At 34.6% G+C, this 26,845-nt stretch overlaps 2 pseudogenes; one reads left to right on the top strand and one right to left on the bottom strand.

Annotated features, from left to right (window-relative positions):
• Window positions 1-529: 529 nt before the first annotated feature.
• On the bottom strand, window positions 530-25,384 carry LOC121477062 (annotated as a pseudogene).
• LOC121477063 lies at window positions 23,783-24,339 on the top strand (annotated as a pseudogene).
• Window positions 25,385-26,845: the final 1,461 nt, after the last annotated feature.

A 26,845-nucleotide genomic window follows, 5' to 3' on the forward strand; every position in this document is an offset into this window, starting at 1 on the left:
ATGTCCATTCACTAAACAAAGGAAAAGATGCAGTATACCTTCAAGAAAAATGGCTATATAAAACCAATAATGACAAATTGAAATTCATTGAAGATGATAAAACAAGCCCCATACATACATGAAAATATGTGGGGTAGGAATATATTGGGTATTTAACAGACTCAGAAGCAGCTGGACACAGCTTCATAAAATAAATGATGGGGTTGCTCATCAGAGAATGTCATGGTGGAGGCAATAGAAAGATGCTTTTGAGCAGCATTTTAAGAAGAGACTTAAAACTTAAAACTTAAAAAAAAAACTAGGGGGTAAGAATGTGTTGGGAAGAGGCAAAAATATTGCCTAATATAGATGGTGCATGAGAATCACCAGTCATCATCAATGGGAATACAAATTAATGCACTTATTTTGTTTTGATACCCACAAATGTTCATGAAAATTTTACCTAAAGGAAATATTGGTGTCTGATAACTTTTAACATTCACTTAAAAAATATTTTACAGATGTTTAGTTAAGAGCAGTTAAAGAATATTCTAAATTTGTGTTGCATTTCCTTTGGACATTTCTGTGTTTGGTTAGTGTTATATCTGGAGTGTTTTCTCATTTTATGTCTCTATGCCAGTTTACTTACCAGTTTCAAAAGTTCATAGTCATTCTGCCTTTCGCTCTCCAGACACACACTCTTTCATGTTACAGACCTCTATTTGGGGTCCCTCTCGTCCTTCCTGAAGTGCTCCTTCCTGCTGTTTCACAAGACAGCTGTTCTTCGCTGGTGGTCTCTGCTGCTGCTCCTGATCCCTCTGCATTTTCTCAGAACCAAAGGAGAGACAGGAAAACAACTTTCTTTTTCTACTTTTATTTTAATTTGAATTATTTCGTAGATGTTAAGTCTCTTAAAATCATAATTCAAGAAAAAATTGTGATAGAAAACCCTCAAAAGAAGACATTATGAACATAAAATATATTCTTTCACTGAAAAGGCATTTTTGAGGAAGCTCACAACTGATCCAGATTAAATTCTTTATTCAGTTAGGCTGTTGTTTGGAACTATTCACAACTAATAATAACCAGATAATAGCATGATAGTGTAAAATGATTCTTTGAACTCTGTGTGGCTTTAGTTAAACAGTATCTTGATGAAATACCTCACTATTTTATGATAATGCTATCATTAGTATTATCATTCTTATTATTGATTCTTCTGAGAAGTCTAAAATATGCATTTGCTCAATAACTTATCTTTGAGAAAGATTAAAAGGAACACTATTTTCCCCTATTTAGGGATGAATAAACTTGAACAAGAAGAGATCAAACAACTCTCTTTACTCTTTGTTATAACTCAGATTGGAATCTAGACATTCCAAAGCAAGATAAGAATTATAGCTGATCCCTAACGTTCTCAAGTGTTTTTCCCTTCCTCTTTTCAAAGTCATAAATTGCTACCTGTTCTTTTCTCAAAACAATTAAATAATACATATGATGTAGTCACATATATAAAGGTATGCCAAGAGTAAAAATCTGACTTTTATGACAATAGACAAAACAATAATACCATTTATTTGTGAACAGATATGAAATAACGTCTCTGCTTATTTGGTATAAAATGAAAATAAGACAAAAATTCTAAAATAATGCAGAGTAAATATTTAGGTCAAAGAAAAATATTTTTTCAATATGAAAATTCTTCAAGTATAAGGGAAAAATAGGGAAAACATGAAGTAGGATAAGGAAAACAAAGGGGAAGACAAAGAAGAAGCAAAAGGATTGAAAATAATCATCTGTAACTTGATCTTGTTGTAGAGATGCATCCTCTCACAAATTATAGGAATTAAGTAACTGGCCATTATTTACATGTTCATTCATTCAGTGGATACTTATTAAGGATATTCAGTCCCCTGACTTTATGCTGAGTGCAGAGAATCCCCAAAACAACTACACAAGTAACTTCTTGGATTCCTTTGCAATTATTCCTTTTTTTTAAAGAATTTATTTATTTTATTTGAGAGATAGAGAGAGTGAGCAAAAGGATTGCATGAGCAGAATGAGAAGCAGATTCCCCACTGAGCAGGGAGCCTGTTGCTGGGCTCCATCACCGGACTTCGGGATCATTACCTGAACTGAAGGCAGATGCTTACCCGACTGAGCCACTCAGGCGCCCCCTTGCAATTATTCTTCAATCTGAGTTAAAACTAATGTATCAATCAGTGATTCCCAATAGCAAGTCCCTGAATCTGTATTAGTCTATTAAAAGGATTTTATATGGTCTCACAAACATTAATCAAAATTTTGTCTATATTATGAATGTACAAACATTATGTAAATATTATTTTGTCCTTCCTAAAGTGTACATGTATTATGAATTTTTACTAAGGGTATGTTCTTCCAACTTTTAGCGTAAAAAAAGTCTTCATTTTATAATATAATTACTATAATAAATGGTAGATTCTATTATTAATTTCCTTTCCAGAAAAAAAATAAAATTTGGTAAATTTAAAGGAAAAATATATTAAAAATCAAATAATAATCCAGCTTAATAAAGCTTCTAGTTTAATGGTGGAAAAATAAGAATAATTTCAATACAGTGAGATAAATCCTAGAAGTGAAGATGTGCCACTGTGTTGGGATAGAGGAAGAAGGAATTATCTTTTCTGGAATGTCAAGGGAAGATCTGAAAAGGAGGTGCCACTAATCTGGTTTATAAAAGATGGGTAGACTCCATTGTCTAATGAAAGGAGGAATATGCCAGGCAGAAGGAACAGTGCAAGAGCATAAAACCACAGAAGGAAATGGGCGGGTCCCAAGAATGGCTGGGGTTTGATGTGGCAGGAGGAAAGGAGGGAAAGAAAGAGGAGGGAAGAGGAATAAAGCCAAGATGAGGTCACATGAAGCCCCTTTTAATATGCTGATTTATGGCAGGTTTGCCAGTTAGAGAGGTCATGCTGACAGTGTGGAGAACAGACTTAAGAGAAATAGGCCAAAATTTGAATGAAGGCATCAGAAAGGAAATGAAAAAACTATTCAAGGGCTGTTCAGAAGGTAGAACACATAGGGACACGTGATGAAGTGAATGTGATGAATGAAACCCTGGGAGATGAAACATAGTCAGTAGTAATTGTTGAAGATAATTTTAAAAAGTTAACTCTAGTATAAGTAATATAGTAAATAAACTTCAAACATGAAAGGTTTAAGGACAGTGTTATCTACAGAATACCACTATCTGTCCTATAGCTAAAGTGGAAGACAACAACAGAAAGACCTTGAGTGGCCTACGATGCTCTTTAAGAGATAGAAGTGATAAACAACACTGTTTCATATATATGCCCTTCTCAGATATTCTAAAACATTAATATTTGTCATCTCTTGCTATTTCAATTGTAGTAAATTAATTGCTATGATTCATTAAGCATTATATTTATGACTAATCTTTGCCTTCCAAAGGCCAATTCAAGCTCAGAATCATGAAAACATATTTTTAATATCTGATCATATTATGAATTAGGTAAATAAATGCTTTGGAAATTACAATGAGATTTTATTGTTTTATCTTCTGAATCATCAGAAATCCATGAAATATGAAACAAAATATCATTAATTACTGTCAAGTGGCACTTAGCATATGTTAAATAATTAAACCTCATGTTTTTAGTAGGTAGGTGTTAATATTATGGCCATTTTACAGATAAACAATGTGTGGCACAAATAGCTTAAGAAAGTTGCTTGGATCACACAGCTTAGAAATGGCAAGTTTTGACCCAGGCCCTCTATGTTTGTAACCACTTTCTACAATGACAACAGGCAAAAAAAAAAAAAAAAAAAAAAAAAAAATTGCTTCCGTTTTAAGATATGGAACTCAAGTCCAAATTTTTTCTGTTGCTTTTTTATAATTTTAGACAAAATACTCAAGTTCTGCATAAAGGCTGTGCAAAACAAGTGGTATTAAAAATAGTTTTTAATAAAATTATTAGAATAGAGACAATAATAATTTACCATTTGCCATTTTTTTTGCTCTTGCCATTTTTAAGTGGGAAAATAGCTAACATTGATGATACTTGATTTAATATTACAACTTAATATATTCCTTAATATCATTATACTAACCTTTCAGCAACAAATGCACTCTGTTTTTTAATATGTGTTTTCATGTCCGAATGAAAGTGTGTGAATATTTTCTTCCCAAAGCATTCAATACAAATCATACCTTCTAGCATGGACTTAGTCTTCGTTATAAAACAATGTGATAAATCCTCCATTAATTTTAGAAATATAAAATCTAGTGACAGAAAATCTAACTATGATGCAATAAATTTGCTTCAAAATGTTTAACAAATGTTTGTTATTGGAAATCTAAAGGACTGTGTTTGAAAGGATCTATCCTGAGGAAAGAAATTATCAATTGGAATATTCAGAAGTAGTATAAAGGTATTTTCACCATGAATATTTGTTTCTAAATGAGGGAAGAATTTGTCTTTAGATTTTAATGTAATTAAATCTTGATGAGTTCAATGAGTCTAATCAGCAATTGTAGATATTTCACAGAATCATCAATGATCAAATTTGTGTAAAACATAATTTACTTTTGATCTCTTAAAAAGAAAAAATAGATCCTTAATACTGATAAATAAAATACAAACTAATTGGATATTTTATATTATATTAGGAACCTCTATTCTTAGTGTTCACACATATCAACTAAATACATTTTCATCACAATCACTCATTCACAAAAATGCACCTGTATTGTAAATACCAGACTGCTAGAAAAACTTCTGTTTAATCTTGGGTGGTCTCTTTGCCCAGGTTTGATTAAATATGTCTTTTCACAACAGGTGACTTTTTAATTGTTTTCTTATGGCAACCCATTTATTCCTCAGGCTTTGTTTGGCTTGCATTAGTTTTCAGAGTTAATGACCATGTGTGAGAACATGCTGAGTACAGGTGGCCAATGGCTTTGCAGAGAATGTGGGTGTTATAGCAAATGCAGCGGGCAAGTGATTTAACTTTACCAATTAATACAGTGGTGAATAGTTCCCTAACCCTCAAGGCCTTTCAAACAGAAAACAAACTCAGAATAGGCACTTGGTAATGCAAGTATGAAATAAAGAATAAAGCAGCTTGTTCTTTGTATTTATTGGGCTTCCTTTCTTTAGTGGGCTCTGAATCTTTTCCCTTGCACGGCTTAAGGGCTCAAATCAACTTTTTCAGAGTGGCTTCTTTTCTGTATGGGCAGTTCTATTAGTAAACTGGGCATTTTCGTCTCTCTGACTTTTTATATCTTATTGTTCCTCTGGAAGCCTGTCAGGCCAGCAGTTTGATTGAGTTCCTGGGGCTGCCTTGCATTTCCTCTTAAGCAACAGACATGGAAATTACAATAATGAGAAGTATTATGATCCCTAGTACCCAAGTTAAAATCTAGTTATTAGATATCCTCAAGATAAATTTAAGATCTGAAGTTGAATTCATAGTAAAATAATTATGCATTGGCAATCCTGACTGAGAAGAACCAAAAGGAAAAGTGAGATCTTTGGACTACCTTGGCTCCCAGAAACTAGCACCAAACAGTTTTTTCCACTGGGCCTAGCATTTTTTTTCTTCCCTTTCTGACAAAAGGAACATTTGTTTGCAATTAGCTTAGGTAAAGGAAATAGCATCTGAAGTTTTGTTTTCCAATTGGAATGACCCCAATGACCAGCAATGAAGACACTTGGAATATTTGTTCAGTCTTGGTTAAGTACGCTTGGGGGTGGGGCAATTTTAACAAATGCAAGTGCCTTTGCCAAATATTTATAAATTTCAAAATTATGCAAGTATAAGTTATGAAAATATATGTATCTACACTTAAAAATGTTTTAAGTGAAATTTCCTGAATTCAACTGTAGTACCATCTCAGGATCATAAAAACCCTGTGTTCTGTGATGTGTGCTACACTGATAAATACCAATGAACACAGCACATTTCTACAAGTGTCAGTATGATGACCTGCCAAAAATTAAGAGGAGGGAAGTTGTAGACAATGCCTACAAATAGTTGAATTTTATTTTAAACCAATAAGAAAATAAATAAAACCCATGTAATCTACAAGGAAATCTATGTAAGTTGTACTGCATCTCATTTCCTTTCATCACATCAATTTTATCTAACAGAAAAAAAGCAGGAGTTAGAATTTTCCTGGCCTTTTTTTTTTTAAGATTTTATCTATTTATTCATGAGATACACAGAGAGAGAGAGAGAGAGAGAGAGAGAGAGAAAGAGAGAGAGAGAGGCAGAGACACAGGCAGAGGGAGAAGCAGGCTCCATGCAGGGAGCCTGATATGGGACTCAATACTGGGACTTCAGGATCATGCCCTGGGTGGAAGGCAGGGGCTAAACCACTGAGCCACCCAGGGATCCTCATTATTGGCCTATTTTACAGTAATCAGATATCTTCAAAATGATTTCAAAATGTTGGATTTTCAGATATGGCCTATCAGATTCTTTATATTGAGACCAAACATTGAAACTTTGTGGGTTTTTTCTTTTTAAGTTTGCTCTTTTTCTTTTAAAGATTTTATTTATATAATCATGAGAGACACAGAGAGAGGCAGAGACATAGACAGAGGAAGAAGCGGGCTCCTCTAGAGAGCCCGATGTGAGACTTGATCCCTAGACGGGGATCTTGCCCTGAGCCAAAGGCAGACACTCAACTGCTGAGCCATCCAGGTGTCCCCAAATATTGAAACTTTGAATACTAATAGTATTTATACTATTTTAAGTATTTTTAAAAAACATATAGCCTTGAATTCTGACTTATATCAGTTACCTTTAGTGGTTACTTCTTTAAAATTGAATCAGTATGACTTAATGGGGAAAAGAAGGCTTTAATATCAAAATAATCTAAGAAAAACCAAACCTGTTTCCAATCTTCCACCACCTCATCCCCTCTTAATTCGTGTTACATGAAATATACCTGTGATTCTGAGTAAATTCATTTGGAAACAAAGGAGTAAACAATAAACTGAGAACCGGAAGAGATGATTCTTCTCTCCCTGTGTTCTGATAGAATATTGCTATAAAGTCTAAATTAGAATATTGGGTTATTGGACCAGAAGCCATGATCTCTACTTCAAACTTGGAAGTGCTCACTAATGTGACTTCACATGCTCAAAGTAAAAAAAAAAATGTTTTTCTTCTACCTTGTTCATAAGACCTATGTATACCTCTCAATGCCCTTAAGTATTCACTGCAGTAAATTGGTAACAAAACATTCGTGTCTTGAAAAACAACTAATGGAAATTTAGGTTTCTACCAGAAATTAAATGAGAGCAGGGTGTGAATCAGGGACAGGAGAGATTTAGTGGCTGAATCGAACACCTGAGACAAACATGTCTTAAGTGTATTCTGCTAATTCTGTCCTAGATCTTTCTTCCTCAATTCTACAATTTCCTTGATTTCTATTTGCCTTATAAAAAAGTCACCACTTTTTCCAAGTCACGTGAAAAGACCTCCAAAACTTTTCTTTCTTTCACAGGAAGCACAGGGAGTGAATAAGGGGCAGAGGGAGAGGGAAAAACTAGCCGATTCTGTGCTTAGCACAGAACCGGACTTGGGGCTGGATGCCATGACTCTGAGATCACGATCTCAGCTGAAAACAAGAGTCAGACGCTTAAGTGACTGAGCTGCCCAGGTTCCCCTTTTTTATTTCTTATTGTTCTTTCATCTTTATTATAGAATTTACTGAGCAATTTCCCCTAAAAACTTTAAGTGTTTTGATGGAGGATTTTAGTAATTCTGTAGGCCAATTTGAAAGATTGATATCTTTAGAATACCGAGTTTTCATAGTTAATATTAGATTTATCCATCAAGAAAGTCTTTATTATTAACTTTCAGGAAAGTGTTAATTTTCTTATAAAAAGGCTTGTATATCTTTTGTTAGATTTATCTGAATGCTCTTTATTTTGAAGAGCATTCACATTATTTTAAAGAGCTAGTCACATTTTCTTAATACAGTTGATGTATAGTTGATTTTATGTATTGATTTTATCTAGCTATTTTTACCAAACTATCTTTATAATCCTAGTAACATACCTTTATATATTGATATAATTATTTTATTATATCTCACAATTTTGTGGGTTACTTTGACTTATAGCTTTCTTTCCTCATACTGTACTAGTTTGTTTTGATGTCAAAATTATGATGACTTCAAAAATGTTCACTGGGGAGATGTCTAGTATCAGCTCCTACACGTGAAGAGCTTGGAAGTCATAATTCTCACTGTTTCAACAATGAAAAAAAATGAACAAAGTAAAAATCAATGATTTTCCATAGGTCCTTCAGAAAATTGAGGACACAAGGCAAACTACAACCTCAAGGCCTAGAGAGGTAAATACATATAGTCAGATCTAAGATCAGCTGACCAAAAGTTGAACACATTGGAGACAATAATTGTACTATAGTATAATAACAGTAGATTACAACTTAGAGTGTATAAGACACAGACCCTATCCTTAGAAGGAATTCTTAAGGAAACCCAAAGACAACGGGGGGAGGAAAAACAAAACAAAACAAAACCATAAAAAAAAAAAAAAAAAAGCCTCTGACACCTATAGCAGTATCATGCATGAAACACAGCTTAGTTTCCAGCCATAGTCACAAAAAGCCCTAATTACTGCAGTTCCTATTAACAGATATGTCATGTCCGGCTTTCATACACAATTAACATGACATGTTAAAAGTCAAGTAAAAACAGTCTGTAGAGATAAAGCAAACATCTCTGAAATCTGTTAAAACTGTTTGAATTCTTAGATAGGAATACTAATATAACTATGATTAACATATTAAGAACTCGCAAGAAATGTTATGCTGCATGTAAGAACAGATTTAATGAAAGCAGAAAGAAGAATCAAAAATAAAAGCTAAAGAAAAAATTGTTATAACAGTAACAAAAAAGGCCTCTGATAGTCTTGTCAGTAGACTGGGCACAGATGAATAAAGAATCAATTTGCTGAACTGTATGTCTGTCCATAGAAACTTTCCAAACTGAAATGTATATACATATAAAAAAATAAAAAGAATACAATATCCAAGAACTATATGACAATTACAAAGGTATAAAATATGTGTATAGAAGTAACAGAAGAGATAGAAAGAGAGAAGGAGCACAAAAAAGTATTTGAATCAATAATGAATGAGAATTTTTCAAAATTATTAACAGTCACCAAACCAGAGATCTGGGACTCATAAGAACACCAAGCACAATAAATACCAAAAACTCTGCACCTAGACACATACATTCAAAGTGAAAAAAAAATCCTGAAAGGATTCAGAGGTGGGCTGGGGGGCATACTGGACTGAGAGGAACAAGGAAAAGAAATATATCAGCCTTCTTGTCAGAAATGATGCCAGCCAGAAAAGGGTGGAGCAAAATATAATGTTGAAAGAAAAAAAAAAGTGAATCCATAATTCTTCATCCAGTGAAATTACTCTTCAAAAGTGAAGAAGACTTTCTCAAGCAACAGCTAAGAGAATTTTCTGCCAGCCAAATTGTCTTACAAGAAATAGGAAAAAGAAATTCTTCAGGGAGAAGGAAACTTGGATCCAGTGAAGAAGAGCATCAGAGAGGGAATAAATAAGATTAAAATGTTTGTTTCTTGTTCTTAATTATCTTCTAGACAACTGACCAGAGAAATAATACCAATTCTGTATTAGGTGATTCTAGCATATGTATAAATAAAATAAATAACAGCAACTTGTTAAGAGAGGGGAGACAGAAATTGGGAATACTATATATTAAAAAGTAACTACATTGCAATAGGTAGCCTTAGATTAGTTATAGATATATACAGAAAAATCTAGAGCAATTGCTTAAAAATTTTAGAAGAGGTATGACTGATAGGGACGAAAAAAAATTGAATCATATAAAATTTATAATTAAAGAAGGCTAACATAACAAATGCTGGAAATGATGTAGAGCAACAGGAACTCTCTGGTGGGAATGCAAAATGGTATAGTCACTTGTAAGAGAGTTTAGCAGTTTCTTACAAAACTGAAAATATTCTTATCATACAATCCAGCAATCATGCTCCTTGGTATTACTCATGGTAGCCTGATTTTTATTTATTTGTTTGTTTATTTTGAGGATCTTTGACACACGATGTTACAGTACTCTGAGGTATACATTTTATTGATTTGAAAAGTTTATACATTATGCTATGTTCACCACAAGTATAACAACCATCTGTCCCATTACATCACTACAGTATCCTTGACTGTTTTTTCTTCATCCATTTTGCCCAACGCCCTCTCCCTCTCCTCCCTAGCAAACATCAGTTTGTTCTCTGTATTTATAGGTCTGATTCAGCTTTTTGTTTATTCATTTTTCTTAGATTCTATTTGTGAGGGAATCCTATGGTATTTGTCTTTCTCAGTCTGATATATTTCACTTAGCATAATAATACCCTCTAGATCTATCCAAGTTGTTTCAAATGGCACAATCTCCCCCCTTTTCGTGGCCATGTAATATTCCTTTGTGTATATATGCCAATTTTTTCCTTACCCATCTGTCTTGGCTATTGTAAATAATGCTGCAATAAATATAGGGGTGCATATATCTTTTTGAGTTAGAGTTTTCATTTTCTCTGGGTAAATACCTAATAGTGGAATTAATATTTCTATTTTTAATTTTTGAGGAATATCCCATATTGTTTTCCACAGTGGCTACAGAAGTTTTCATTCCACCAACAGTACATGCGGGTTCCTTTTTCTTCATATCCTCTCCAACACTTGTTTCCTGTGGTTTTGACACTAGGCTTGAGGTAAGCCGGTATAACTATATATACTTCCCTCTTATAATTGCTTTTGCTGTGTCCCATGATTTTGGACCATTTTTTTTCTTTTTTCATTTGTGTCAATGTATTTTTTCATTTCTTTTCTGATTGCTACATTGACTTATTTGTTGTTTAGTATATTATTTAGTCTCTGTATGTTTGTGTTTTTTCAAGTTTGCTTGTGTTTGTGTGATTTATTTCTAGTTTTTTTTACTGTTTTCAAAAAAGATGGATGGTATAGTTTCTATCTTCTTAAATGTATTGAGGCTTATTTTATGGTCTAATATGTGATCTATTCTGAAAAGTGTTCCATGTGCACTTGAAAAGAATGTGCGTTCTGTTGTTTGGGATGAAATGTTCTGTATATATCTGTTATATCTATCTGATCTAATGTGTCATTCAAAGATATTATTTCCTTATTGATTTTCTGTCTGGATGATCTATCCATTAATGTAAGTGAAATGTTAAAGTCCCCTGCTATTATTGTATTACTATGGATTGCTTCCTTTAGGTTTGTTATTAACTGCTTTAAGTATTTGTGTGCTACCACATTGGATGCAAAAATAATTAAAATTGTTATATCCTCTTGTTGGATGATCCCTTTATTATTATGCGATGCCCTTCTTTGTCTCTTATTTTAAAATCTATTTTTTTCTGGGCAGCCCCGGTGGCTCAGTGGTTTAGCACCACGTTCAGCCCAGGGCATGATCCTGGAGACCCAGGATCCAGTCCCATGTCAGGCTCCCTGTGTGGAGCCTGCTTCTCCCTCTGCCTGTGTCTCTGCCTCTCTCTCTCTCCTCTCTGTGTTTCTCATGAATAAATAAATAAAATCTTTAAAAAAATAAAAATAAAATAAAATCTATTTTTTTCTGATATTAATTGCTAATTGGCTTTTTCTTTTTTTGCCTCCATTTCCATGGTGAATGTTTTCCCATCTGTTCACTTTCAGTCTGTATGTCTTTAGGTCTAAGATGAGTCTCTTATAGGCAGCATTCAGATGGGTCCTGTTTTTTGTTTTGTTTTGTTTTATCCATTCCACCACTCTATGTCTTTTTTTTTTTTTTAAGATTTTTTATTTATTTACTCATGACAGACACACAGAGAGAGAGAGGCAGAGACACAGACAGAGGGAGAAGCAGGCTCCATGTAGGGAGCCCAACATGGGACTCCAACCAGTATCTCCAGGATCATGCCCTGGGCCAAAGGCGGCACTAAACCGCTGGGCCACACGGGGGCTGCCCACTCTATGTCTTTTGACTGGAACATTTAGGCCATTTACATTTAAAGTAATTATTAATAGTTATGTATTTATTGCCTTTTTTTAAAAGATTTTTATTTATTCATGAGAGACACACACACAGAGAGAGAGAGAGAGAGAGGCAGAGACATATGTAGAGGGAGAAGCAGGCTCATGCAGGGAGTCTGACATGGGACTCGATCTTAGGTCTCCAGGATCACACCCTGGCTGAAGGCGGTGCTAAACCACTGAGCCACCCGGGCTGCCCATATTGATTGCCATTTTAAAATTTTGTTTTCTTGGTGAGCCTTGGTGGCTCAGTTGATTGGGCATCTGCATTCATCTCAAGTCATGATCCCAAGGTCCTAGGTTTGAGCCCTGAATCAAGCTCTCTGCTTGACAGGGAGCCTACTTCTCCCTCTCCCTCTGCCCACCACTTTGCCTGCTTGTGCTCTCTCTTTCTCCTTCACTGTCAAATAAGTAAATAAAATCTTTTAAAAAATATTTTCTAGTTGTTTTGTAGTTCTTCCTTGTTCCTTTCTTCTTCTCTTGCTCTCTTTCTTTGTGATCAATGAGTATAGTGTTTTGTTTGGCTTTCTTTCTCTTTTCCTTTTGTGTTCCTAGGTTTTGGGTGTGTGGTTACCATTAGGCCCCTATATAACATCCTGTAAATAACAGTCCATATTAATGTTACAGTCATTTAAGTACAAACATATTCTTAAAAATAAATACAACCAAAAAAAAAAAAAAACAGAAAAAGGAAAAATCTTCTTTCTTTCACTTATTTCTTGTCCTCTTCCTTTTTTTTCACTACCTTTTCCCTATTTTATGTATGTGTTGTTATATTTTACATCATTTTATTCATGTTTTCTTGTCTAATATGGCCATTTCTTTTCTACTTAAAGAAGTCCCTTTAACATTTATTGTAAGGCTGGTTTAGTGGTGGTAAGCTCTTTTATCTTTTGTCTGGAAAATTATTTATCCCTCCTTCAAATCTGAATGATATCCTTGCCAGGTAAAGTATTCTTGATTGTACGTTTTGGTTTTTGTTTTTTGTTTTCCAGCAATTTGAATATATCATGCCCCTCTCTTCTAAGTCACAAAGTTTCTGCTGATAGCAGTAAGTCTTTCTCTTGCAGGTAACTTTTTGTTTCTCTGTTGCTTTTAAGATTCTCCCTTTATCTTTAACCTTTGACATTTTAATTATTATATGCCATTGTACGGACCTCCTTGTGTTCATCTGGTTTGAAACTCTCTGTGCTTTGTCTCTTGGACTTGAATTTCTTTTTTTTTTTTTTTAAGATTTTATTTATTTATTCATGAGAAACATAGAGATAGGCAGAGACACAGTCAGAGGGAGAAGCAGCCTCCCCGTGGGGAGCCCACTGGAGGACTCATTTCTGGGACCCCAGGACCATGCCCTGAGCTGCAGGCAGATGCTCAACTACTGAGCCACCCAGGAGACCCTGGACTTGAATTTCTACTTCCCTCCCTGGGATCAGGAAGTTTTCGGTTACTATTTCTTCAAATAACTTTATTCCACATTTCTCTCCCTTCTTCTTCTTCTAGGACCCCTCTAATGTGAATATTTGCTCACCTGATATTGTCCAAGAGATCTCTTAATCTATTATCAGTTTAATTTTTGTCTCTTTTTGCTCTTCAGCTTGTGTGCCTTCATTACCCTATCTTCCAGATTGCTGATACACTATTATGGTCAAATCTACTGTTGATTCCATCTAGCATGCTTTTTAATTTCAGTTATGGTACTCTTCAGCCCTGATTGGTTCTCTTTAATATTTTCTATCTCTTTATTTAAGCTCTCACTGAGTTCTTCTATTCTTTTCTCCATCCTAGTATGAATCTTTATGATCATTACCTTAAATTTTTTTATCAGGCACATTGTTTATTTCTTTGTCATTTAGTTCTTTTTCTGAGTTTTGCTGTTGTTTCTTTTGGAGCGTATTCCTCAGTCTCTCCATTTTGCTTGACTTTCTGTATTTGTTCCTATGCATTAGGTGGAATGGCTACCTCTTATAAAGTTGAAGGAGTGGCCTCATGTATGGTATTCCCTATGCAAACTGTATGTGCTTAGTGACTTTTTCTGGTTGTCTGGAGCTGTGATTGCTTGCTACCCTTAAAGCATGGCATGTCTCCATCTCTTACTATTCTCTTGACATTCATCTTTGGTTGTTCAGTAGCTATTAGTCAGCTGTCAGTTCTTCTGGGGGAGTTGTTCTATTAATAGGTGTAATTTGGCGTGTTCCATGTAGGAGATTAATTCAGAGTCTTCTTACATCAGGCTTGTCTTGAGTCCAAAATAGGCATTTTAGGTGACATGAACAAATTATGCAATAACTTCATAATTTGTTCATTCTTCTTCCCATGCTCTCTTCCAGTATACTCTCAGCACAGCAGCCAAAATGATCCTAACTGTATGTTCCCTGAGAGCAAAAAATGTTTCATTTCCACAAGATTTCACATACAGTTGTTCAGTGCCATGTATTGGTTGAAAAAAATATGTTCTCCTGAGTTTAGATTCATGCAACCTATACTTTCTGCCCTTGAGTCTCCAGTTTCTAGCTGCAAGGCTCCAAAGTAGCCTGACTTTTACAAATAAATAAAGACAATTCAGTGGAAAAAGAACTGTCTTTTTAACAAATGGTGTTAGAACAATGGGACATCTACACACACACACACACACACACACACACACACACAAAAGGAGAAAAAAATCTAGACACAGATTTTATACCTTTGACAAAAATTAACTAAGAATGAACCATAGACTGAAATGTAAATTAACAAATTGAACTTTATTAATTTTTTTCCTATAGAGGAAGATACTATTTAGAGAATTAAAAAGTGTACTGCAGACTGGGAAAAAAACTTTGCAAAACATATCTAATAAAAGTCATGCAGCCAAAATATAGAAATAATTCTTATACTTTAAGAATAAGAAAATAAGCAATTCAATTTGAATATGGGCAAAAGAAACATCTAATCAAAGAACATGCAATACACATGGCAAATAGACCTATAAAAAGATACTCAACATCATATATCAGGGAATTTCGAATTCGAAAAAATAATGAGATATCACTACACACCTATTAGAATGGCTAAAATCCAAAACATTAAAAAGAACAATAAAAAAAATAAAACCTAACATCTACAAATTTTGGTGAAGATGCAGAGTAACAGGAACTATCATTTATTACTGGCAAGAATTCACAATGGTTTAGTCTTGCAACTCATACCTTGGTAGTTTCATTCAAAACTAAACGTAGTCTTACCATACGTACCAAAAATTACATCCTAGGTATTTACCCAATTGAATTAAAAACTTAGGTCTACAGGGATCCCTGGGTGGCGCAGCAGTTTAGCGCTTGCCTTTGGCCCAGGGCTTGATCCTGGAGACCCCGGATCGAATCCCATATCAGGCTCCCGGTGCATGGAGCCTGCTTCTCCCTCTGCCTGTGTCTCTGCCTCTCTCTGTGATGACTATCATAAATAAATAAATAAAAATAAAAAAAATCATCCTTCTTTAAAAAAAAAAAAAAACTTATGTCTACAGAAAAACCTTAATGTTTAGAGTAGACTTACTTAAAATCACCAAAATCTAGAATCAAAGAAAATGTCCTTCAATAGGTGAAGGAAAAATCATGGTATATCCATATAATGAAACATTCAGTGATTAAAGAAATTAGCTATCAACCCATGACAAGGCATGAAGAAACTTTAAATGTATACTGCTAAACAAAACAAGTCTGAAAGTGCCACATACTTTGTTAGCCAATAATATGACATTCTGGAAAAGGCAAAACTACAGAGGCAGGAATAAGATCAGTGGTTTCCTCGGATCAGAGGGTGATAGAATAAATAGAAGATAAAGTTTCTTTCTTTCTTATTTAGCAGACAAGGCATGAAGAATGCAGGAATGTTATAGCATCTGTTCCAGATTCTTTCTGCCTTTGCCTCCATTTTACATTGTGTTTACAAGGTTAATGTATTGATATCAACATTTTGCAAACAAAAAAGTAACAAAGATTGAAATCAGGTATGATCCAGCTCCTTTTATTTAAGAGAACTGAATGGAAGTTAAGTGTATCACACCATCTGGCATCCTTTGGGCCAGAATTTAGACTCAAGGCAGCATGTCTTCGTGAAGAAGCCTGGTAAATTAATGTGCTGTTCTGAGAAAGGACATGCTTACATTAAAAAAAATTAAAAATAAATTTTTTAAAAATGATGTATTTCTATAAATGCATATTTCCCAGCAAAATTTCTGTTTACATGGAAGAAGGGTAAAATAAATATTGGGACACTAACTAGTCTTGACACATGTTGTGACCTATGAGAATCAATTTCCTAACATTAATCCAAGATTGCTTTCTGTGATAAATGCAGTTATCCCACACTGAATCTTTTTTTTTTTTTTAATAGTGCTGATTTGGTTTATTACCATTTAAGACTTTTTTCATGATAGAAGTTGGCCTATAAGTTTCCTTTCTTATATTATTTTAGTTTATTTTAGTATTGGAGTTATGCCACTCTCAAAAAATTTAATTTAGGAATAAAAACATTTTTTTTTCAAATTTCTCTTTTTCATATACCCTGGTATTATTTTGTTGAAGTTGGGTCTGTTTATTTCACAAATTTACTACCAACCAAAAACCACTTTAGTTACTTTTTTCTGAGCATACAGATAGCCTGTATGAACACAATCTAAAATGATAGTTCATTGTTTTTCCTCTCCTCCGGTTGCCAAGTTGAAGACAGATTTTGGTTGCTTTGTTAATTTTTCTTTTGTTTCTCTCTCACTTTCAGTTTTGTGTTTTATTTCCCTTTTATCCTCCCAATGCCAATGAGATACTTTTTTTTTTTTTTTTTTCCCCAGCTCTACTAGGAGTCCCTTATTTGGGTTCCTAACTTCAGGCTATCTTGTTAGGCTAATTCCCATACAACTATCAGAGCAGAAAATTCAAGGTATCCAAGTTTTTCAGTAAGGTCAAGGTAGGCTTTGATGATTCGTTACTTTCTGGATGTTCTTCTCATTTTTATTCCCTGTGGAATTCTTTGTTATCTTGCCACTTCAGCAACGTGAGTATAAACATGTGTAGTCTTCCTGCCACACACACTCCAGGTTTTTAGCTGTTTCAAGTGGCAAAGTCAGTCTACCTTATTGCCAGAAAGGGAAGTGACAAAGGTATCTAGATCATCTCTCTTACTGTTCCTTCATTCAGTTTCTGTCATTAAATATGGTCAATTATTTATCTCTGTTATCACCTTTATCAATGTAATTAGAATTTGCATATTACTTTTAGCAAAATGTATAAGTAAACAACAAAAAAGTAATTAATGTGTAATGTTCCAGATAATTGCTTCATTCATATTTTAAGTAAATGTGTTGCCTAATGAATATATCAGATTATGTGACTTGATTGTTCATAAATCTTTCACTGCTCGGTCGAAGGAAGAATGCTCCTTGTACTCCTCAATCATACATTAAAAAATCCTCGGGACACATAGGTGGCTCAGTCAGTTAAATAGCCAACTCTTGATTTCAGCTCAGGTCATGATCTCAGGGTCATGAAACTGAGCCCCTTATCGAACTCTGCGCTTAGTGGGGAGTCTGCTTGAGGGTTCTCTCTCTCTCTCCTTCTCCCTGTCCTTCCCCCTGCTCTTTCTCTCTTTCTCTTAATAATAATAAATTCTCTTAATAATAAATAAATCTTTAAGAAATTCTCAAAAACAGTCTCAATGCATGTTTCTCATTCATACAGTTCGAGCTACTCTACAGAACAGTCTGCATTGTTTCATGAAAATTATCTTCACTGTCTTGCCTTGCTGACTGTGATACTGGGATACTACACCTGGATTGAATTTTAATCTTACCTACACCTATCAAAATCTTACTTGCTATTAATGTCTCAATCACTTTTCAGATCCACTAACCATATGTAGAATCATTTCATCTATATTACCAAAACTTGTTTTCAACAACTTTTTAAAATAATATGACTTTGTAATTCATATTATAATCATTACTCAGTATTGCCTATCTGTCTCTCTAAACCATGTCACTTTCTGAGGACAGAGATTGTTCTTCAATCATGTTGTAATCTCCCTAGCAATCTGGAACTTCGCTCATTAATGTACTTGTCAATATACACTTATTGAATTCAGTTCTTTCCCTCTTTCTGTTTCGGCGAAATCATAGCATAACAAGTATAGATTCCTAAAGCTATGTGTGTCAAGCTTTGGAGATATTTTCCACTGATATTTAAACTTAAGTAAAATAGAATAAAACCAAAATAAATAAGTAAAATAACAAGCAGAGAGGACACTTTAACAAAACAACAAGGGGATTTTTATGAGTGGAAGGCTTTAGGCTGAAAGGCAGAAGTCTCTGTGGGCCTCTTAGAACTCTGCAGCTGTACCGCTGGCTGCAGTCTACAGTTCACGAGATATTTTCTAAGTCTGTTGTTGTTATTAATTTGAGGAGAAGAGGTCTCTGTAGAGGAAAAAAATCCAAGATTTTTGTTTCCTTTTCCATCACTCACAGTCACTGTAATGTCAACACCATTTAGGTCAAATTTCAGGCCTTCCAAACGTGCAGCTTCATCCAGCTGCAAGAACTAAAACTTTGCAAGAGCACTACAGCCTGACCAATAAAATATGTCTGAGGGTGTTAGTAACAATTAGCAGGTGTGTACCTTCTCCAGTAGTTTTCATATGACATGAAATGCATAAAGTAGAATACTTTGATTTTATAAGAATTACACATAAGCAAATATATATCTGTTCTTACTAATGGATCTCAAAGAATTGGAGTTACTCAACCATGTAAATATATGTTACAAACCAGCACCTCAACCGTCATCAAAGATTCCTTCTTGGATAAGATCATTGGGCTCTGATGCCCTCCAACTTATCCTCAAATCCCTTTTCTTCCATTAGCAGGAGGATTAAAATCCTCCTCAAGTTATTTAATTTATTCAGCTTTGGTTTCTCCACATATAAAGTTGAGATTACAATATCAAATTGATGGTGCTACTATGAGAATTCAATGCTGTAACACAAGAATTGATTCTAGCCCAAGATGGGCAATCATAAAATGTTAGCAGCTGGTTTTTAAATTATTTTATCATTATTAAACTACAGATGGGCTGCTATCCTCTGTCTGATGTCTTTTCTGTCTTCATCTTCATCATGTTGTTTAGTGGCTTCATCATGCATGCTTCTTCTTGACCTTGAGCCACACACTTCCTCTCTACTCTGCCAACATGCATGCGATTAATCAGGTCAATAATGTACTTTCAATCCACCTACATCTCCCTCCTCTTTGTTCTTCAGCTCTTTCCACTTTACCAATCTCCACATTTCAATAACCCCTACTGCCTGGTTTCTCTTCCCATGTTTGTAAACCGAAGCAAGTCACTAGACTATAGTGACCAAGTCAAGTGACCTTAACTAGGCTCTCACTGTATCTCAGCAAATCTTTTATTTATCACTTGTTGACTCCCTAGTGCATTCCTCACTACAGCTGTTCCAAATGTTTCCGCTGCACTCGAGTCCCTAATCCCAATGCTCCTCCCTCCCCTCTTAGCACATAACCTCACCTCCTACTGAGAAAATTGAAACCATCCCAACCTAAGCTTAACCAATTGCTTCTGCTCCTACTCAAAAAAATATCTGTGCATCAATCCCTCTTTGCTTTTGCATTATTTGAGGAAATCATTTCCTTTACAGGAAAACAGCATCATGCTGTGGTGGAGTGCTTAGGGTTTGGAGTCAGACAAAGTTAAATATTCTTTGTTGACATGGTGTGACCCTGACATGTTTTCCAGCTTCACAGCCTCAATGTCATCATCTCCAAAATGGATGTGCAATTTTCTACCTTACAGGGTAATAAAGGGTAATTAACAGATTTTTTGGCAGATTGTAAACATTTAACAAATTACAGCTATTATTATTATTTGAAAAGCTGAAGCTTTTAACCTGCATTTTTAAGTCCATCCTAATAAAGATGGCAATGATAATAATAACGATGATGATAAAGGTAAATAATAATCCCCATGTGTTTTCTAGTAAGTTTCTTCCTCATTTATCTCTTTTATTTCTTAATTCTCTAACTCACCCAGTTCATTGGCTATTCTTTCTACCTTATGCATGGTAAAACCTTCTTTTTCCTTTGAAAGAAAAATAACAAGCCTGCCCTCTTTTCAAGCTAAAACTTCATTTTTCCAACTTTTGACCAAAATCCTTGAACAGATTTGTGCTTTAGCTCCCATTTGATCTTTTCCACATATTTCTTAAAAGTCTTTAACATAACTTTCCTACCTTACCCAAACTACTTCTTGAAAAACATATTGAACTCATACTCCTACATACCAAACACCATCATTTCCTCAGTCTCCAGCCTCAAACTCTTTTGTAGCTCTTGTTCTGACTCGTGCACTCCCTTCTCTGGCTTCTGTAACTTCATATAAACATTGCTCTCCTCTTTTTTCTCTATATCCTTTATTTCCTATTATTATCCATTCTATTGCCAATATTTAGCCATTCTTAAAAGTTTAGTCCTTGGCTTTGTTCCTGTATTTTTCCTGAGCAACCATATTAATTATCATAGCCTTAATGATTAGATTCTCATAGTGGATGCTCATACTTAGTGAGCACACATCACAGAACACAACATGCTTTGTGTTCTCTGCCACATGTTTTTTTCCCTTATCAGTATAAGACTACTCGTATTTTAAGTCTTGTATTCATTTTAATGTTTATTTTTCTACTTTTTTTTTAAAGCTTCATGCTTATAATTGCCTCTAAATGACTATACCTGGAAGTCCTATATAAGTTAAAATTGAGCATGAAAACTTACATTTATTTCCTGAAAAAACTGGCTTTTTCTTTTAGATTTATATTTCTTTTTTTAAAGATCTTTTTTTATTAATGAGAGAGAGAGAGAGAGGCAGAGACACAGGCAGGGCGAGAAGCAGGCTCCATGCAAGGAGCTCAATGTGGGATTTGATCCTGGGACTCCAGGATCACATCCCAGGTGGAAGGCTGGTGCTGAACCTCTGAGCCACCCAGGGATCCCTAGATTCATATTTCTATTAATAATTATTTCATATTCCAAGTCACCCAAGTTTGAAATAGTGAAGATATTAAATCAGCAACAATTAATCATTGATCTCTACCCTGTGACAGATATGGACACACAGCCGTGAGCACAACAGAATAGTTCCTGAACAGTCTAATATGAAGATACATACTGAAGAATTAATACAAGTGTTATCAATATCAGAAAGGAGGAGTATAAGATATAGTAAAATTTTAGATAGCAATGAGATTTAATTAGACTGGAAAGCCAGTAAAAAGATGTCACTGAAGGTTACCTAAAGATAGAACTATGGATGGTGAAGAAGCAGAGGAAGCTGAAGAAAAGCAGAAAGAAGACTATTGTGAATACCTTAATTTGTTTTTTTAGATATTTGGTTGTTAGGTATAGAAATGCAACTAGTTTCTGAATATTGATTTTATGCTCTGCAACTTTACTTAATACTATTAATTAGTTCTAAATTTTTGGTGGAGTCTAGGACTTGCCATATATAAAATCATGTCACCTAAGAACAGACAATTTTACCTTTCCTTTCCAATATTGATGCCTTTTATTTCTTTTTCTTGCCTCATTGCTCTGACTAGGACTTCCATTACTATACTGAATAAAATTGGTGAGAATGGGTACCCTTGTCTTCTTCCTGATCTTACAAGAGCTTTTAACCCTTCAGGATTAAATATGACACTAGCTGTGGGTTTGTCATACATGACCTTTCTTATGTTGAGGTACATTCTTTCTATACCCAATTTGTTGCAAGTTTTTATCATGAAAAGATGTTGTATTTTGTGAAATGTTTTTTCTGCATCTCTCAACATGATTATATGGACTTTGTCTTTCATTCTATTAATGTAATATATTTATTGATTGATTTTCTTGTGTTGAACCATGCTTGTATCCCAGGGACAGATTCCACTGGATCATAAAGTATGATACTTCTAACGTGCTGTTAAATTTAGTTAGCTAATATTTTACTGGGAACTTTTTCATCTATAATCATCAAGGATATTGGATTGTGGTTTTTCTTTTCTTGGAGTGTCACTATCTGGCTCTGGTACCAGGTAACTGCTGGCCTCATAAAATGAGGTTAGCTGTGTTTTTCCCTCTTCATGTTTTGGAAAGAGTTTGAGAATTAGCATTTGCTCTTCTTTAAATGTTCAGTAGAATGAATCTAAGAAGCAACCTGATCATGAATTTTTCTTTGGTCAGAGGCTTTTGATTATTGCTTTAATCTCCTTACTTATTATTGGTCTGTTCAGATTTTCTATTTTTTCTTAATTCAACCTCTCTCTTTTTTTTAATGATTAGTCTGGCTAAAAGTTTGCCAACTTTGTTTATCTTTTCAAAGAACCAACTCTTAGTTTCACTAATCTTCCCCATTTTCTATTCCATTTACTTCTGCCATAGTCTTTATTATTTCATTCCTTCTGTTAACTTTGGGGTTAATTTGTTCTTTTTCTAGATTTTGATGCATAATGTTGGGTAGTAAATTGAGATGTTTCTTTTTTCTTAATGTATGTATTTATAGCCTTAAACTTTTCTCTTTGGACTTCTTTTGTTACATCTCATAAGTTTTGATATGATGTGTTTAAATTTTTCATTTGTCTTAAAATAATTTTTTATTTATCTTTTGATTTCTTCTTATAAAAACTATTTTTTAGGACTCTTCTATTCTGCATGCACTCTCTTATTTGGTTCTGATAATAGAATGAGACTATTATTTTCCTGAAGTTTATTTTAAAAATAGATACAGAATTATAAAACAGAAAATATATTAGCCATTTGTTAACTCTGATTTAAAATAAAATTACTCTTGTAGTGACATGAATTTAAAAATCTGTTCAACATTTCTTCTTATAGCCTCCAGTGATGAGATTTACAAAATAATTACCTCCCTCTCTAATTAATCACAAGATAATCAAATTATGTATAAGGACAATATTTGAGAACTATTATTTACACTATTAAGAAAGTAGATTATTTAAATCACTTCAAAATTAAAATGGCCAAGTAAATTTATATTATGTAATGCTTTGCTGAAATCAAATAGTTAATTATATCCATTGATACTATGAGATCATTTTTTAAACACAGCAAATTAAATAGGAATATCTAGAGTTTAGGGTCTTTAACAGATTATCCCAACATTTCTTTTTGGACAAAGTTATATTATAGAAATGCTTAGAAAATCATATTGAATGATAAATTCCTTTTAATAGATGACTACCCAAAGAGGAGGCAAAGAGGAAGTTGGGATTAGGAATGTTAGTATAAAGGATTTTAATCTCAGCCATAATGATTTATGAATGGATAAAGAAGGTGTGGTATATATGTACAATGGAACATTACTTAGCCATAAAAGAGAAAGAGATATTGCCATTTGCAACAAAATGGATGACCCTAGATGATATTATGCTAAGTGAAATAAGCCAGAGAAAGACAAATACCATATGATTTCACTCATATGTGGAATTTAAGAAACAAAACAAAGAAATAAACAAACAAAAGGCAGAAACAGACTCACAAATAAAGAAAACAAACTCTCAGTTGCCAGAGGGAAGAGGGTAGAGGATGGATAAAATGTTTTTGAAATAATTTCCCCCGCGGGGCCTGAGGTGACCTCCGAAAATGGTTTGCTACTTTCTGGACCCAGAGAACCCTACAAAATCATGCAAATCGAGAGGTTCAAATCTTCGTGTTCACTTTAAGAACACACGTGAAACTGCCCAGGCTATCAAGGGTATGCATATCCGAAAAGCCACCAAGTATCTGAAAGATGTCACTTTGCAGAAACAGTGTGTGCCATTCTGTCACTACAATGGTGGAGTTTGTAGGTGTGCACAGGCCAAACAGTGGGGCTGGACACAGGGTCAGTGACCCAAGAAGAGTGCTGAATTTTTACTGCACATGCTTAAAAATGCAAAGAGTAATGCTGAACTTAAGAGTTTAGATGTAGAGTCTCTGGTCATTGAGCACAGACAGGTGAACAAAGCCCCCAAGATGTGACATAGAATTTACAGGGCTCTTGGCCAGATTAACCCATACATGAGCTCTCCCTGCGACAATGAAATGATTCTTACTGAAAAAGAACAGATTGTTCCTAAACCAGAAGAGGAGGTTGCACAAAAGAAAAAGATATCCCAGAAGAAACTGAAGAAACAAAAACTTATGGCCCGGGAGTAAATTCTGCATAGAATAAATGCAAATAAAAATTAAAAAAAAAATTTAAATGTTTTTGAAATAATAATGCTTATGTGATTTTAAATTTATTTATATATGTGTATTTATATGACTTTTAAAATATCATCTGCATTGTGAATAATTGCCTTAAAATTAAAATATCTAGATTTAAGTCTTATTGATTGATTGATTGATTGATTTTGGTCTACAGGTTTTATTTACAGGGATGCTCAGTTAGAGGTCAAACACTCTAGTATCCACATGCCATACCTGAAGCTACTTGGTTTCAGGTTTCTTGTCTCCGGCTTCAAGCTTGAGACTCTCATGGAGCTGTCGATAGGCAGGGAAGGCCTCCCACAAGCTGTTCAGGTCAAACTTGGGGAACTCCTGGGCCAACTGGACGGCTCGGCCTCCACCCGCTTCACTTCATCATCATACTGTAACACAACGCAGCCAGACACTGGAAAGTCCGGAAAAGATGTCCTTCAAAGCTATAGTCTGTCAGGGTCCTTCTTAGGTCAGGGTGGTTAGCAAAGAAGACTCCAAACATGTCCCAGATCTCTCTCACATACCAGTTAGCTGCCTTATACACAGAAACAGTGAACTCAATGGGTGTCAGCTCATCTGCGTAAGTCTTCACACGGATCCAAGAGTTGAAACGCAGAGAAAGCAGGTTGTAAAAATCTCAAAATGGTTCTGCCAGGTGGGGATGTCCACTGCTGTCAAGTCAGCCAAGGATTGGAATTGTGCACTGGTGTGATCCCTGAGGAAAGTCAGCACTGGAATGATCCTATCAGGATGGATACAGATCTCTAACTCATTGAAGCAGAACACCTGAACTTGTTGGACATACTTGGGCAGGATTTCAGCCACATACTCTCCAAATGCTGAGAGCTGCTTGTGGGCCACATCATTCCGTGGTCTGACAGTGGGTGCTTTCCCTCCTCACCGGCAGAAGCAGCACCGAGGGGTCGCCCGGCCACCCTGGCCAGCACCACGGACCCCGTGAGCCCCCTGCCACCAGCCCCTTACCGCAGCCACCGCCACCATGGTCCCTCTAGATTCCAGTCTTACATTGTTCCACCCTAGCACATATTACAGGTTACTATTATCTTTTCATACTTACCAAAAAACAAACAAATGAACAAACAACAAAACAACAACAACAACAAAAGTCAGGTTTATGTTTCAATTAATTTATGCTTTTTATTTGATAAAATAAATTTGCCTTATTTGACTCTTAATTGTCAAATATCATCTACTTTAAAACATTGACAGCATATTGATATTTATTAAAGGAACTGAATCCTAAGATGTCATGAAACATTAAGACATTAATATACTTTTTAAAAAGATAAAACCCATGAAAATATAGGAAAATATTAGATATAGAGTAGGAGAGATAGAAGAGTTAGTTTTAGTAAGAAGAGTCACAGTATAGTGTTGACTCTGTTTAAGAGAACTTGGTACAATCCTGGTAAAAAAAATAAAAATAAAAAATAAAAATAAAAAATAAAAACTTTAGCTGATTGATATGAACCAGTTATTCAGTTTTTCTGTACCTCAGTTCCCTCACATGCAAAATGAAAGTAATAATAAATTATAGTTTTTATGTGAAGGGCTAATGAGAAAAAAAAATCTTAGAACTCTGACAACCACATAGTAAAGGTTTGATGCAATAGGCTATATTTTCACTTTCCTTATAGCATGACCCCATAGGAATTGATGGGAATAGGTACAAATAACTTATAAGTGGAAGAAAGGTGAGGGAGATATTAAATGATAACTTCTGAAGTCTTTATGACCTCAGCAAGGGTTGTGTTACCTGTGAAGAAAAGGGAGGGATGTAGGTTGTAGAGCAGAAGTTTAAGAATACAGAAGATATGAAATATTACTCTGGAGAATGGAGAGGAAGCTGATGACAGAAAAGCATTTTTTTTTAATGGAGAGAACCATAAACTGTTGAGTTATGAATATATGTGTATGTGATCAGTATTCCTACCAGCACTCAATCACCATTGTGTAGATTCAGAGAAGGAAGGCAGAGAGATTTTGCAGATCCATGTCTTGTTGTTGTAAACTGGGTGCAATAGAAGACAAAAACAGGACAACCTGAAAGCAGTTGTCATGGCCATGTAAAGTGAGAGAAAGAAATGAAAGGATATTTGAGACATACTTGGATTAAACATGTTTAAATGAGAATGGGATTTGACTGGAGGGAAGGAGAGTAATGGACTGGAAGAGGTTTGGAGGTCATGAGGGACTTTGAATACAGTTGCGAACTCTGGTTATTGAAATATGATACAGCAAACAGTCTCCACTGTAGAAAATAATGATATGAATATCCAGTTTCGCTTAAGGCAAATAGGTGAAGTATTCAGAGAAGATTATAATAATAATACTTCAGTTTGCTCTGATGTCTTAATTGGTATAGGGCAGAAGAGACTTGAGACAATGAAGGAGTTGTCAAATTCACATCAATTGTAAATTATTGATAGAATAATCTTTAAA

This window comes from Vulpes lagopus, chromosome 16, assembly GCF_018345385.1.
Source record: "Vulpes lagopus strain Blue_001 chromosome 16, ASM1834538v1, whole genome shotgun sequence".
In the NCBI taxonomy this organism is placed as follows: domain Eukaryota; kingdom Metazoa; phylum Chordata; class Mammalia; order Carnivora; family Canidae; genus Vulpes; species Vulpes lagopus.